At 48.8% G+C, this 14683-nt stretch overlaps 2 pseudogenes; both read right to left on the minus strand.

Moving 5' to 3' along the window:
- Positions 1-14683, minus strand: part of LOC136017804 (olfactory receptor 5AP2-like) — a 313756-nt pseudogene that overhangs the window by 52908 nt on the left and 246165 nt on the right.
- On the minus strand, positions 8105-9208 carry LOC136016421 (olfactory receptor-like protein COR4; annotated as a pseudogene).

Consider the following 14683-nt stretch of genomic DNA (forward strand, 5'->3'; position numbering starts at 1 on the left):
ATGCAACACTAATTCATGTGGCAAATTAAGGCATGATATAATTGTATTTACTTGTCCTTAAATAAGAACAACCCCCACAAACAGGAAAGAAATCATCCCAGGCAAGGCTACTTCTTAAAAAGAATTTGGATGCTCATGAGAAGATGCTTATCTTTTGCAGGACCAGTTCTTTCCCTAACAGGCCAGCCAGAGCTTTAGGATTTAAGCATTGAGATATTTTTTTTCCATATAGGAACTATTGACTATTATTTGATCAAGGTATTGTTTTTCAGTATATAATTTAGGACCTTCAACCATCATGGTTTTATCTACAAGTAATTGGGTGCACTCATAGAGGAAACCCCAAATCCTGCATTAACCTCATGCACTGTGTGTTCCTGTGAGCTGAGAGAAGTGATTTAACCTCTTGCCATGTTTCTTTGTCTCCTGCTGCCAAGAGAGTGGCTGGAGGAAACCACTGGAGTGTGACCACGTTTGTCCTCTTGGGCTTCACCAGCCTGTAGAAGCTGCTCTTTGTGAATGTTTTGCTCATCTCCATCACCATGGTGGTGGGGAACCTTATCAAGATCAGCTCTCAGCTTCATGTGCCCATCTACTTATTTCCTCATAGGAAATGTACTTATTTCCTCCATAGGATGTATCTGGACATCTTGCTTTCCTGGATGGGCCTGCCCCATGGAAAGCTACCACCATGCTGACTTAGGAACAGGGTGGAATTTCATCCCCTGTGATAAGCAGTCACCCAACTTGGTTCAGGAACAGCCTTTCCAGACCCTGTCTGAGCAGTGTTGGCTTTTCCTTGGATGTCATCTGGTGCTGATGACACAGATGCTCCATGCTTCTGGCCATGTGTTGTATCCAGACATGCCCAACTTGTTTCATGGATCAAAGGCTCTCAGGCTTGTCCAGAACTCCCCCATCAACTCCTCTTCTCCTTCTGTCTCTCCATTGAGGCAAAGCTTACTTTCCATTCCAGCTGCAGCTTACTCATGATTTCTCATTCCAGGGTTTGATGGTTGAGTCACATTGGTCCAAGCAGTTATCCTATCTAATTGTAGGTTTCCACATCTGAATTAGTCACCGGAGGTTCCCCTTATGGAGACAAGGATGCATCTGGGGTCTTTGATTCAGCTTGGATCTATTCTAAACATCTATATGAGGGGTTTCTTCTGGAAAAAGTGGATGGTTCTCTGCACTTGCAGTGAAGGGTGGTGGGCAGACACAGCTACAATGTGGGTTGTGTCAGAGCAGACACAGGCCATAGCCTGAAGAGTCAGTTTAAGTCTAATGGGAATCATCAGCTCACTGTGCTGATGGTTTGGGGTGCTTCAGAAACCACACTCAGAAGTGAGGGGTGAAAGCAGCTTTTCATAGAACCATGGAATGGTTTGGGTTGAAAGGGAGCTTAAAGCTCATCCAGTTCCAGTCCCCTGCCACAGGCAGGGACACCTTCCACTATAGCAGCTTGCTCCAAGCCCCATCCAGCCTGGCCTCGATCAGTTCTACTGATCAGTAATTTCTAATGCAGCAGAACCTCAATGCTCAGCATCCATAAAGCACTTCCTGGACAGAATAGGAAAGCAAAATGGATGTAGGCAGTGTCCTGGCTGTGTGTTTGCTTTCATAAAGGTTGCTAATAGCAGATATGAACTTCCTGATGAGGGGATTATATTCTCCATAGATGGGTAGGAAATTATTCCTTAGGAAATACTAGTGTTGGTTTGCTCTTTGAAGAGCAATAAGAGAGAAACTTTTCTCCATAAACCTGGCTGTGCCTAAAGGGGCTGAAAGGAAGAAGGAGAGGGGCTTGGGACAAGGGCCTGCAGGGACAGGCCAAGGGGAATGGCTTGAACCTGCCAGAGGGGAGACTGAGATGAGCTCTTAGGCAGAAGCTCTTCCCTGGGAGGGTGCTGAGGTGCTGGCACAGGGTGCCCAGAGAAGCTGTGGCTGCCCCATCCCTGTCAGTGTTCAAGGCCAGGTTGGACACAGGGGCTTGAAGCAAGCTGCAACAGTGGAAGGGGTCCCTGCCCGTGGCAGGGGTTGGAGCTGGATGAGCTTTAAGGTCTCTTCCATCCCAAACCAGGCTGGGGTTCTATGATCCAGGCCCATGAAATTGTCCTTAATACACAAACATGCCAACACACTGACCCTCCAACTCACTGGCTTTGGGCAGGAGCCAACTCTGTCAAGCAAGACAGCTGTAGGAGTGGACTTTGTTCACAAAGAAGAAAGTTTCTTTCTTGTTATCCCCAGCTAATGAATCTCTGATGGCTTGTTATGAACAATGAGGTAAGTCACATCCAAGTCTTCTGAGAAGCTTTCGTGATGATGAGGAATCTTCCTTGGTAAACCCCAGAAGCTCTTGTTAAAGCTGATGACTCCTGGAAGGGTGGTTGGTCCCCAAGGACCACTTTTTGCTTTGGCAAAGTGAGAAGCATCACTTGTGATGGAAATAGCTGTGACTGCTTGTATTGTGAAGGGCTGGATCTCGGGCCTGCTGGAGGGCTTGCTGTGCCCATACAAGCTTGGTCATACTCTCTCTTTAAAGACACATCCTTGTCTTCATGACAAGTGCAGATAATGTGGTTCTTGCTAATGGGGTGCTTTGTCCCTTCCTGCTTTTGACCTTCTAGTAAATGGAACTGGGGAAGCTCATTGCATTTCCCCTCACCTTTGGACCTCCTCAAGGACACCTCATACTTTAAACCTCTTGTTATTAATTGCCTTGAAATGGGTTTGCTTGTGCCTCTTATGCTGTGAGGGAAGTTGAAGTCCAGTACGTCCATCCTTCTTGTCTGACTGGCTTTCATAAGTGTGGTTTTCCTACCATTATGAATTTGGGATTGGAGAATAAGCATGGGAATGGGGTCACCTGACTCAACATCTAGAATTCATTGTGTAGTTATGGGATAGTCAGGTCCCTTCTAGAATGGATGGGAATAAGAGGATGTTTTATCACACCCTAGGACAGTTGGTGAGGATGGATGTGGTCCAGAGCAGGTCTGAACATCAGAAGGACTTGTACCATGCACCCTCTGTCCATGGTATATGCATCTCAGAATAGCTTTCTCTGGATTAAACTAATTCCAGTCAGGATCTGAAGGCCTCCTGGAGGTCAAACTGGATCAGCTGCCCCCCTCAAACCCTTTTTCAGTTTGTGTTAGTCCAAAAGACAGGACAAGAGGAACCGGCCTCAGGCTGCACCAGGGCAGGTTTAGATGGAGCTGAGGAACAATTCCTGCCCCAGAGGGTGCTCAGCATTGGAACAGGCTGCCCAGGGCAGGGCTGCAGGCACGGGCCCTGCAAGTGCTCACACACCGTGGAGAAGAGGCCTCAGTGCCATGGGTTAGGGGTGGCCTTGGCAGTGCTGGGAATGGTTGGACTCGATGGGCTTAAAGGGTTTTTCCAGCCTGGTTGATTCCATACCATCAAGTCTTGAAACTTCTCTCTTTATCTGAACAAATCCTAGAGATACAGAAACACACCTTCACTGAGCACAGATGGAGACACTAAACTGATTTAATGACTCAACTTTCATATATTCAAATTTAAAGAAGATGAAATTACTTCAGATCTCCTAATCCCTCCTCCCAAGTCTTAAAAGCTTTATTTTAGTTTTCCTTTCAGTTGGACTAAAACTTCAGAAAGGAAAAAAAAAAAAGGAAGATAATTTAAGAACCAAGCACACCCCCTTTTTTTTTTTTTTTGTATGTTTCAATGTATGTGGTGGTGGAAACTATCACTTAAGTAGCAGGGAAGGAGACAGATGCAGAGAAATGCCCCAGGTCAGGTTTGGTCTCCCTCATATAGAAATGTGGTGCCATTTGCTCTGTCCTGAAAGGCCAAGGACATTGCCATGCACTTGACATGTACATCATGCAACCTTCAGAAGGGCTGAGTCGTTCTGGATCAACATCTGAAAGCTCAGAGGCAGACCCAGGGCATCTCCAGGGTGTTAATAGTCAATGTTCAGGCAACTGAACTCAATCCCAGATGCCTGTGTGCTTCTTGACATGGGTTTATCCAATATGACCTGCTCTACCTGTGCTCATGTCTATGTTTTGTTGGGATAATGGTCTAGGAGTATAGAATTATGTCTGTGTGGTTCAATACAGCATCGTGAAGAAATAGCTGGGACAGCACAGGAAGAAACGCATGTTACTTCACGACTTCTGGTTGCCCAAATAAGTGGTAAATGCTCTATCCCTGGCAGTGTTCAAGGCCAGGCTGGACACAGGGGCTTGGAGCAAGCTGCTCCAGTGGAAGGTGTCCCTGCCTGTGGCAGGGGTTGGAGCTGGATGATCTTAAGGTACTTTCCAACCCAAACCACTCTATGATTCTCTGACACATGGAGCTCCGGCTGAGCTACTGGTTTGGGCATAAGGAATGAATGTTTAATTCAGATAAGGCACAGTGTGAAGGTGATGTGCAACAAACTCAGCTACTGCTAACATCTCATTTTATAGCAGATATAAACTGTATATGGGGAGAGGTGGGGAGGAGAGCAGGTCTGTCTGCACAGTGCCATCTCCTGTCCACCATGGTGCATTTCAGGATCAGAAGAGCTTGTGCTCCTGTGTGTACTGTGAAAAGCAACAAAGAGAAACACAAGCAAGACAAGGTCAGTGCGCTTCTTGCTGTGTCCTTCCTTGGGGCCATAACCCCTGGGTTTCTTCTGTTAGGAAGCTGTCAGGTGCATCCAATTAAGTCCTTCTGCACGGTTGTGCATCCCCCAGAGATGCCCTCAGTTACTCCCTGCACCCAGAAAGACAATTTCAGAGCTTTCATAGCTCTCCATGTTACGTGCTCACTGTTTCCATCTCTGTAGCTGCACAACAAAGATGCAATCTCAAGAACATCCGTGCTCTTTACAACCAGCTGATTCTATGTTTTTACTAGCGTGAATGTGGGAGAAAACAAGAACTTTTCCTAGGAGTCTTCCCCAGAGCATCCTTCAGCTCTGTGCTCCTTCAGATGTGGATCTGGGCTCCCAGCATGGGGATTATCAGGGTGAAGTCAACAGGCACCAGGCTGGACAGAGTCTTGGGTGACTTGGCCTAGTGTGAGGCACCCCTGCCCATGGCAGGGGGTTGGGCTTTCAGGTCTTTCCCAACCCAAACCATTCCATGATTCTATGACACCCCTTTGTCCTGGTGCAGGGAATAACTTGGGCTCTGCAGTCAACAGTGAGAAATGGGAGTTTCTGGGTGGTACTCAATTAAGCTCTTTAGGCCGGTTGTTTTGGAGTAAGGTGTACTGCTTCTTAGAGGACCTGGCAACAATAGGGTAAGAATGGTCAGATGAAGAACCAAGCCTGTAGATGACCACATTCAGCTAAACCATGCTCAGATTTAGCTGGTATGCTCAATGTAAGCACTGAGGTAGTTACAAGTGATCTGTTAGAGAAAAACCCAAACAGAGCAACCCCGAATGTTCTTTCCTATTGAATTTTGGCATTTCTTCCTGGAGTCCTGCAGGCTGAGAGGCACCAGGAGAAATCCCATCCCAGTGCATTGGACTGGCCTCTGCATCACATGCTAAAGCCACTGAATGATTCATTTCATCCCCTTTTGGGCAACTCAGTGCTCATCAAGTCAATGTTAAAGCGATAGAGATTGGAGTGGAATGGAATGAAATGAAGCTTCAAGTGCAGCTGATGAGCGTTCTCTTGGGCATTGGCATTTGTCTGGGTGTCTTCTCTCATTCTCAGGACAAATGTTAGGGTGTTATGGAACCAAATGTTGTCTATTTAGGGAGAGTAACCTCACAGACTGCATAGACTTATTTTTTGGGGTAGGTTTTGCTTTCCGTATGCCTTTACATGAAGATTCACTGGAGGATCTTGGCATCATGGCACACTCGAGCACAGACTGAGTTTTTATAAAGCTCCTGAGTGACTAAGATTTAATGAATGGAATAAGGAGAAGGATTAAAACCAATAACCCAGACACAATCAGGCAGACTTCAGATGCTTCAAGCTGATGATGCTTTCCCTACCTTAGATACATGTCACAAAATGTTGCTCTTGTCCTTTTAGACATAAACTGTGCTGGAAAGTTGGGCACATCATTGTGTGTAAGTGAGCTGTGAATATGGGATAAGGTGGACCTTTGGTGATATGCTGCGAGGGCTGGAGCATCCCTGCTCTGGAGCCAGGCTGAGAGAGCTGGGCTGGGTCAGCCTGGACAAGAGAAGGCTCCTGAAGGGGAGACCTGAGAGCAGCTCCAGTGCCTAAAGGGTCTCCAGGAAACCTGGAGAGGGGCTTTGGACAAGGACCTGCAGGGACAGGCCAAGGGGAATGGCTTGAACCTGCCCAAGGGGAGACTGAGATGAGCTCTTAGGCAGAAGCTCTTCCCTGGGAGGGTGCTGAGGCGCTGGCACAGGGTGCCCAGAGAAGCTGTGGCTGCCCCATCCCTGGCAGTGCTCAAGGCCAGGTTGGACACAGGGGCTTGAAGCAAGCTGTGCTCTAGTGGAAGGGGTCCCTGCCTGGAGCTGGATGAGCTTTAATGTCCTTTCCAACCCAACTTGTTCTATGATTCTATGTCTCTAGGATCGCCCAGAGGCTCAGCCATGGCTCCAGGTTCCAGCATGGACCCGGTAGAGACTGCAGCTCTATCAGCTGAGGCACTGGTCACTTTTTAGTGTTTGAGGGGCTTTTTATGTATATATGTATATATGTATATTTATGTATAGAGTGTTGTCCTGGGTTGAGCAGCAGCAGTCATTTTTCTCCTTCTTAGGAGCTAGTACAGTGCTGTGTTTTGATCTTTTGGCCTTGGAACAGTGGTGATAACGCCGATGTTTTCAGTTGCTGCTCGAATGTTTGGTCTGGCCAAGGACTTTCTGAGTCTCATGCTCTGCCAGGGAGGAGGGGAGGCTGGGAGGAAGCAGACAGGACACCTGACCCAAACTGACCAAAGAGGTATTCCATACCACAGCACGTCATGCCCGGGATGTAACTTGGAGTTACCCCGGAAGGGCTGGTGGGACTGCAGGGTTGGACGAGGTATTGGTCGGTGCTTGGCTGGGGGGAGTGGGGTGAGTTATCGGTCGGCTGGTGTTGAGGTGTTGTATTCTTTCCTCTTGTTATTTCCTTTAGCACTGTTATTATTGGTGGTAGCAGCAGTGATTTGTGTTATACCTTAGTTACTGGGCTGCTCTTATCTCAACCCGTGGGAGTTGCATTCTTTTCGATTCTCCTCTCCGTCCCTCCAGGAGCAGGGGGAGGGCAAGAAGTGGGGAGAGTGAGTGGACGAGGTTTGTGGCTGGGTTTAAACCACGACAAGTGTATATAACAGCTCCCTGTGCAGGAAGGCAGCTGAAGAGACATCAAGGCAGGCAATGCCATTGCTCCAGGCTGAGGTGTGTCATTGTGGGCTACCATTTGTCAGGTGTGAAGGCTGCTGAGCAACACCATGTCTCCTATACTCTGTTGTGGTCAGGCTGTCATGGAGACCATGGCTTTTATTGTTGTCAACAGGGAGATGGAAAGCAAAGGTGTGGAGCATTGGCTGGGGGTTCCTTGATAGTATCTGCCCTCTGGTGGGAGTTCATCATTACCACATCTTAAAACTCTTTCAAAGCACCTTCATTCATAACAGAGGTCACGCAAGTACCACATTTAAAGTAAATTCTTTGCTGTCCAAAATGGAACGAGGTGAACGAAGCTGGGAATCATTTAATGAGGTTTGACAATCAAAACTTATAAATACTTCCTGCACAATGTGCCAGCAATTTGCTGTCATCTGTTGACCTTCCTGAAGATGTTTATATCCTTTTCCTATGGCCCTCAATGACTTCACAACACTGTCTAGAAATGGAGTTTGATTTGGTGGAACAGCAGAATTCACTCCCTGTTTAATCTGATTCACAAAGCAAAAGAAGACCAACACAAAACACAGCACATACCTTGATTCAGGGCAATTCTAAAAGCTTTTGCAATGTTCTTATTTGTATTCTCAGCTGGTGATATCAAAGCAGATGGTATATCACCTGAGTTCAGATGCAGAAGACCCTATGTTGTCCATCTGAGACAGTTCAGAAACAGCTGAACATCTCCCTCACATCTCCATTCTACATGAGCTTAAACTTACAACATTCAATATCACTTTATTTTCATGAGTTTTTTCAAAGCCTCTTTCACCTCGTTATTCCTCAGGCTGTAGATCAAGGGGTTCAGCATGGGAGTCACCACGGTGTAGAGCACCACAGCCCATTTATCTGCTCCTCTTCTGCTGTCTGAGATGGGGTTTAAGTATGTGAAGAAGGATGCCCCATAGAAGATGCTGACAGTGGTGAGGTGGGATGTGCAGGTGGAGAAGGTTTTGCACTTGCCCTCAGCTGAATTGATGCTCAGGATGGTGGCGATGATGGCCACGTAGGAGAGCAGGACAACCAGGATACTAGACACACCAAAGAGAGATGCTGCAGTGGTCAGGATGATGCGGCTGAGGGTGGTGTTGGAGGTGGAGAGCGAGATGAGAGGGGAAATGTCACAAAAGGTTGATGGCGCTGGAGCTGCAGAAGGACAGGGTGGACATGCTGATGGTCTGTCCCATGCCATTGGTGAGCCCCATGAGGTACGAGCCAGACACCAGCTGGAAACAGCACTTCGGGGACATGACAAGGGGGTAGAGCAGGGGATGGCAAATGGCCACGTAACGATCATAGGCCATTGCAGCCAGCAGGAAGCTTTCATTTATTCCAAAGACATCACAGAGGAAGACCTGAGCCATGCACCCAGCATAAGCAATGATCTTCTTCTCTGAAATCAAGTCAACCAGCATCTTGGGGGTGACGATGGTGGAAGAACAGAGGTCTACAAAGGCCAGGTTGCCCAGCAAATAATACATGGGGGAGTGGAGGTGAGGGCTGGTCCTGATTAGGATGATGGTGCCCAGGTTGCCCACGATGGTGACAAGGTAGGTGAGCAGGAAGAGCAGGAACAAGTTGCCCTGAGTCACCGGGTCCTCTGTGAAGCCCGCCAGGCTGAACTCGGTCACTTGGGTGCAATTGCTTTGTGCCATGGGCTGGATGGTGCTTTCTGTGTGAGCTCCTGCCTGCAGGTTTCTTCTCCAACAGGCAGGGATGTCCCAGGTGGAAAAGCCTCTGTGTGGTGCGAGCTGCTCAGAGACAGTCCTGCAGGATGTAAAGGGAGAGTTCAGGCACAGATCAATGAGGAAGAGCTTGGTGAAAGTCCTGTCCCAGCACAGGTACAACAAAGGGGTGCTCAAGCAGTTAAACACCATGGCAAAACGTGGTGCCTCCTCCTCTGGGTCCCCTTGAGATGTTGAGCAATGACCTCTGTGGAAAGCAATGGGAAGGCTGCACACCCGAGTAGCTTTACCTTAGTGCTGCACTTCATTGACTGCATTAGTGCTGAGCCTTGGGCTTGGAGTTCATCCGGCTCAAGCTGTAACACAGAGAAACGTGGTGCTTTCACAGTGCAGAGCTCATCCTTCATCCCCCTGTGGGCATTTGCCAACCACCCACTCCTTCCCTCTCTGCTTCTGTTTTTTCCGAACTGGAATGAATTCTTGCCCTATGGAAAGTTCAGGTTTGACAGTGGCACCAGCTCTAGTGGAAGGTGTCCCTGCCCATCACAAGGGGGTGGAACTGAGTGAGTTTTAAGGTCCTTTCCAATACTAGCAATACTATGATCCTATGGAACCTTACAAAGTGGTTAATATTGGTTTCCCCTTCCTCCTGACACACTGTGGTCAGTGAGGAAGCCTCCTGAGGGTGTTCTCCACCAGGGTGATCTCCAAAGCTGCCTTCTCAGCAGCAGTGTGGGGAGGACACAGCGCAAGCAGCTCCCTGGGAAGCCCAGAGCATCATCAAGAAGCCCAGGACCCTGCAGCAGGGCAGGAGATGGAGACAGGAGCTGCTGCTTGTTGGCAAGAGAGAACCACAGCAGAATGATGGGCTGAAAGATGCTGCCCCTCACTTACCTCTCAGCTCTGTCTCTGCTGCCCTCCTGATGCTCTCGGAGATGGATGTGAAGACGAACGTGCCTGGAGCTGTGCAGGGAGCCTGGAAATGAACCAGCATCAGCAAACCCCCTTCCTATTTCATGGGATGTGGGGATGTGGGACTGTGAATGTCTTTGGGCCCCGGGAGGTGACAAAGCCCACAGCAGGTCATTATCTCTTCTCTGTGCTGCTTGGTTTGGAGAAGTGTACCCAGAGGAGATGACCTCATCTTTAGCAAGCAACAGGGCTTTGGGCTCCCTTAGAGCAAACAACAGAAGAACCCCACCTTTCACATCCACTTCTGGAGCATTTCTGAGGCAGTCACAGCTGCACAAGGGCCATGGTTGACATCATCATGGCAGGGAGGTGAGGGGAACCTTGCCAGTGGGAGCTGGTACCAGGGTCCATCAGTAATGTCAGGCACCATGTGCAATGAACCAGCTTTCCACCTGTCTTCAATTCCTTGTACTCAAAGCATAGCTCACAAGTTTGGCTGCAAAGAGCCAACAGAAGATCGTGGTGACCTTGCTATTGGTGAGGTAAATGCTGGCCACTACTTCTTGTGCAAGCAAACATCAATGCTCACATCACCCAAGGCACTCAGGTTGGTCAGGCATGACTTGGCCTTGGTACCTCCGTGCTGGTTACTCATGGTCACCCTCCTGTCTTTCCTCTGCCTGGAGACGGCTTCCTGGGGAATTTGGTTCTTAATCCCACAGGGGACCGAGGCAGCCCCAGTCCTTGAGCTCTCCTGGATGATGACATTCACCTTCTTCTACCCATCGTGCTGGAAGCACAAGAGACAAAGGAGAGCCTGAGGGAGAGGTGCCCAAATGTAGAAGGAAGGAGATGTGAAGGAAGAGAGGAGGAGTGAAGTGGGCAGCAACAGGGGAAAAGGGCCCTTCTGAAGGGATGCTTTAGGGTTGCCCCTGTCACTGGTGGCTCTAATGGATGCTCCCAAGCCCATCACAGAATCCCAGCCTGGTTTGTGTTGGAAGGGACCTTAAAGCTCACCCAGCTCCAACCCCTGCCACGGGCAGGGACCGCTTCCACTGGAGCAGCTTGCTCCAAGCCCCTGTGTCCAACCTGGCCTTGAGCACTGCCAGGGATGGGGCAGCCACAGCTTCTCTGGGCACCCTGTGCCAGCGCCTCAGCACCCTCACACAAAAGAGCTTCTGCCTAAGAGCTCATCTCAGTCTCTCCTCTGGCAGGTTCAAGCCTTCATGGCGGTTATGGGGAACCTCCTTCTACAGCCAAACATGAAAGGAAAGTGCATGTCACACGGATTCCCACCAGAGATCAGCCAGATCCCCTGGCAGTGCACACTGGGAGCAAACCCCCACAATCTGAGCATCATTTGGGGTTCCAACCCCTCCCAAAGACACATCCTCCCCTTTCCTTCTCCCTCCAGCAGTAAAACCATTCACAGGAGCTGCAGGACACGGTGCGATATTGCGGATTAACCCCCTCCGTCCTGCTCCTGCTGTCAGCTCTGCCTCTTGCACCTCCTCATCTCCCTGTTCAATACCAGCCCTGCAGCCACAGCCCGGCTGACAGCAGGAGATGGATGGGGCCGAGCCTGCTCTGCAGGGCATGGGATATGTTTATGGATGTGTATGGATGTGATGGACATAGGGGGGTGTGCACGGATATGGTCCCTCCTTTCTTTGCATCAGTCCTGGTCCCAAATCCTGTCACTGCTCACAGCCACTGTCGCCACCCTGCAGTACATGGGGGGCAGAGGGTCTCCTGTCTACTATGATGGCCATAGGAAGGATTTAAGCACTGATCCCAAAGAAGTGAAAGCTGAGTCCCAGTTTTGAGCCACCTCTATGCAGAGCAGGGAGGGATATCAGCCCATGTCCAGTGCCTCCATCACTAGGGTACCACCATGGGCAGAAGCCATCAACATCCCCATGAGAATGTCCCCTGTTTTCTGCAGAGCCACAGCATCCTTCATCCTGCCCCATGGTGTGCAGTGAGGTGGTGGAGTTTGCAGGTTGAAGGAAGTCATAATGCAGGTTTTAAGCTATTGCCCTGAGATGCTGGCAGCTTTGGAAGTTGTTTTTGCCAGGGCTAGCAAGGAGCCTGTTGCTTATGTCAAGTGTAGATTGGAAAAGATGAAGATAACAGGGAAAAAAAAAAAAACAAACAACACTAAGGGCAATGAAAGAATGTAAATAAATCAGATTGTCTGTGGTCTTGTTGCACAAACCAGTTGTAGGGAGAAAGTAAGACCGAGAAATGGTTCCAAACCAAGCCTGGAAGCCTAAAGAAGAGGCTGGGGAAACCAAAGCCCTTGCTGTCAGTGAAGTTCTGGTGTCCTCTGTCACAAAACCAGCAGATAAACATTGGGCCAAAGCTACTTCCAAAACAAAGTGTTGCCAATCTGCTGAAGAATGAAAGTCTAATGTTGTACTTGGTAAAGAAGAAGGGAAAGATAACAACGCTTGAATGTAAGGATCAATTTATTACTTTACTTCCATCACTTAAAAACTACCTCCTAATTTGCCCATGTAGGAACATGTTCTGGATGGAGAGGGACTGCCAGAGCAGTGAGCACTGGATAGGCTGATGTGTGCAGAGGGTGATGGGTTCTGCTCTGCAGGAGCCTGGAGAGTGCACAGGGGTTTGTCTCTTGAATCTCAATAAACAGAGCCAAAGGAGAGCACCCTGGTGTGCAGGGAGCATCCCACAATACCTGAGCAAGAGAAGCAGGGCAGGAACAGAGACCTGGGCCAAGTTCAGCCAGTCTCCAGAGCATCAGGAAAGCTGGTGATGAGGAGACAGATTGAAGACCAAGCCAAGTCAGGTCAAGTCAATCCCTTGTGCAGAATCAGGTGAAAAAAATTGCTAGAAAGATAAATGAGAAAGCCAAAATCTTCACCAAAAGATTCCACAGGTGTGCTGAACTCCTACTAAACTGGAAACCAGAACTCCTCTAGTAAAGCTCAATCTACCTGTTCTGAGCTTAAATAGAGATGGGGGAAAAATAGGAAGAGGGTGGGGATGGAGCCCCAGCTGAGGCTGTTCAGGGAGATAAAGGCCTATTAGTCCAGCCTGGGACAATTCCTCCCTGCCACAAAATGTCTGGTTTTCACCCTTAAATACAATGGAAGCCCTAAAGCACCAGCTCAGCTGCTGGACATCCAGGCGCTACATGTGGATATCCACACTGGGGCTGGAAAACTGGGTTCACCCTCCACAGAGGGACATCAGCAGCTCCAGAGATGGAGTCACTTGTGCTTCATGTCCCTTTTGAGGACTGTGTGCAGGATCTGGAATGTCTCTAAACCCATTTTCATTGTGTCAGTATGTTCAGAGCTGCATCAAAAGGAGCGTGACCAGCAGGTCGAAGGAGGTGATCCTGCCCCTCTACTCTGCTCTTGTGAGACCTCACCTGGAGCATCGTGTGCAGTTCTGGTGTCCTCAACATAAAAAGGACATGGAACTGCTGGAACAAGTCCAGAGGAGGCCACGAGGATGATCAGGGGACTGGAGCACCTCCTGTATGAAGACAGGCTGAGGAAGTTGGGGCTGTTCAGCCTGGAGAAGAGAAGGCTGCGTGGGGACCTCAGAGCAGCCCTCCAGTACCTGAAGGGGGCCTATAGGGATGCTGGGGAGGGACTCTTCGTCAGGGACTGCAGTGACAGGACAAGGGGTAACGGGTTAAAACTTAAACAGGGGAAGTTTAGATTGGATCTAAGGAGGAAATTCTTTCCTGTGAGGGTGGTGAGGCACTGGAATGGGTTGCCCAGGGAGGTTGTGAGTGCTCCATCCCTGGCAGTGCTCAAAGCCAGGTTGGATGAAGCCTTGGGCGACACGGTTTTGTGTGAGGTGTCCCTGCCCATGGTAGGGGGGTTGTAACTAGATGAGACAAGGGGGGCACAAAATTACAAAATGGAATATATAAACCTTTAGAATTAGTTTTGAGTAATGTTAAGTTTGATGGCTTTGTAACAGTAGCAGTGGAAAATTACTGAGGTGCATGGTACATGGAGAAAAAATAGAGTACAGCTAGAGAATGTACTGAGAATTCTCACACGAGATAAATTGTTATGGTTGACATAGTTTTAAGAAAAACAGTCTAGAAAAACAGGACACAGGGATAAGGAGTATCTGGGAACGGCAGGTGTCCAGGATGGGCTACAGGTAAACTAACTGATAAGTAGGAGGATAGGAGTCTCTGGTGCTAACGAACCAATTAAGCTGGTATAAACATCTACTGTGCGTGCTTCAAAGGCTGCCAGAAGTGATGAAGATTGTTGGAAGAAGTGAAGGACCCTCAGAAACCACCACCACAATTCTGTACGCATGCGGGGAGCTTTCTGGAAAATGATGTAATCAATACGTAGCCTCATGAATATGTATGTATGCCCAATGACTATAAAAGGACAGCGTGTGTGGCAACTGAGGAGACACACGTTAGGAGGAGCTATCCCCCGTGTCTCCCGGCGCGGCAATAAAGAATGCCTGCTTGTCAGCTTGAAAACTTTGTTGGCAAGTTTGTTCCTGGAGTTTTCTCCGAATCAAGATGATCTTGAGGTCCTTTACAACCCGAACTATTCTATGATTCTATGGTCCGCAAGTATGTCAGAAGCATGATACAAGCTGCCCATAACTGCTGCTGTGTAGCTGTGCTCAGGGATGGCTCGTCCACTCCATGTCTCTCAGATGCCCAAGCACCACAATGCCTTTCAGAGGTGATTTCA

Source organism: Lathamus discolor, chromosome 6 (assembly GCF_037157495.1).
Source record: "Lathamus discolor isolate bLatDis1 chromosome 6, bLatDis1.hap1, whole genome shotgun sequence".
Taxonomy (NCBI): Eukaryota; Metazoa; Chordata; class Aves; order Psittaciformes; family Psittacidae; genus Lathamus; species Lathamus discolor.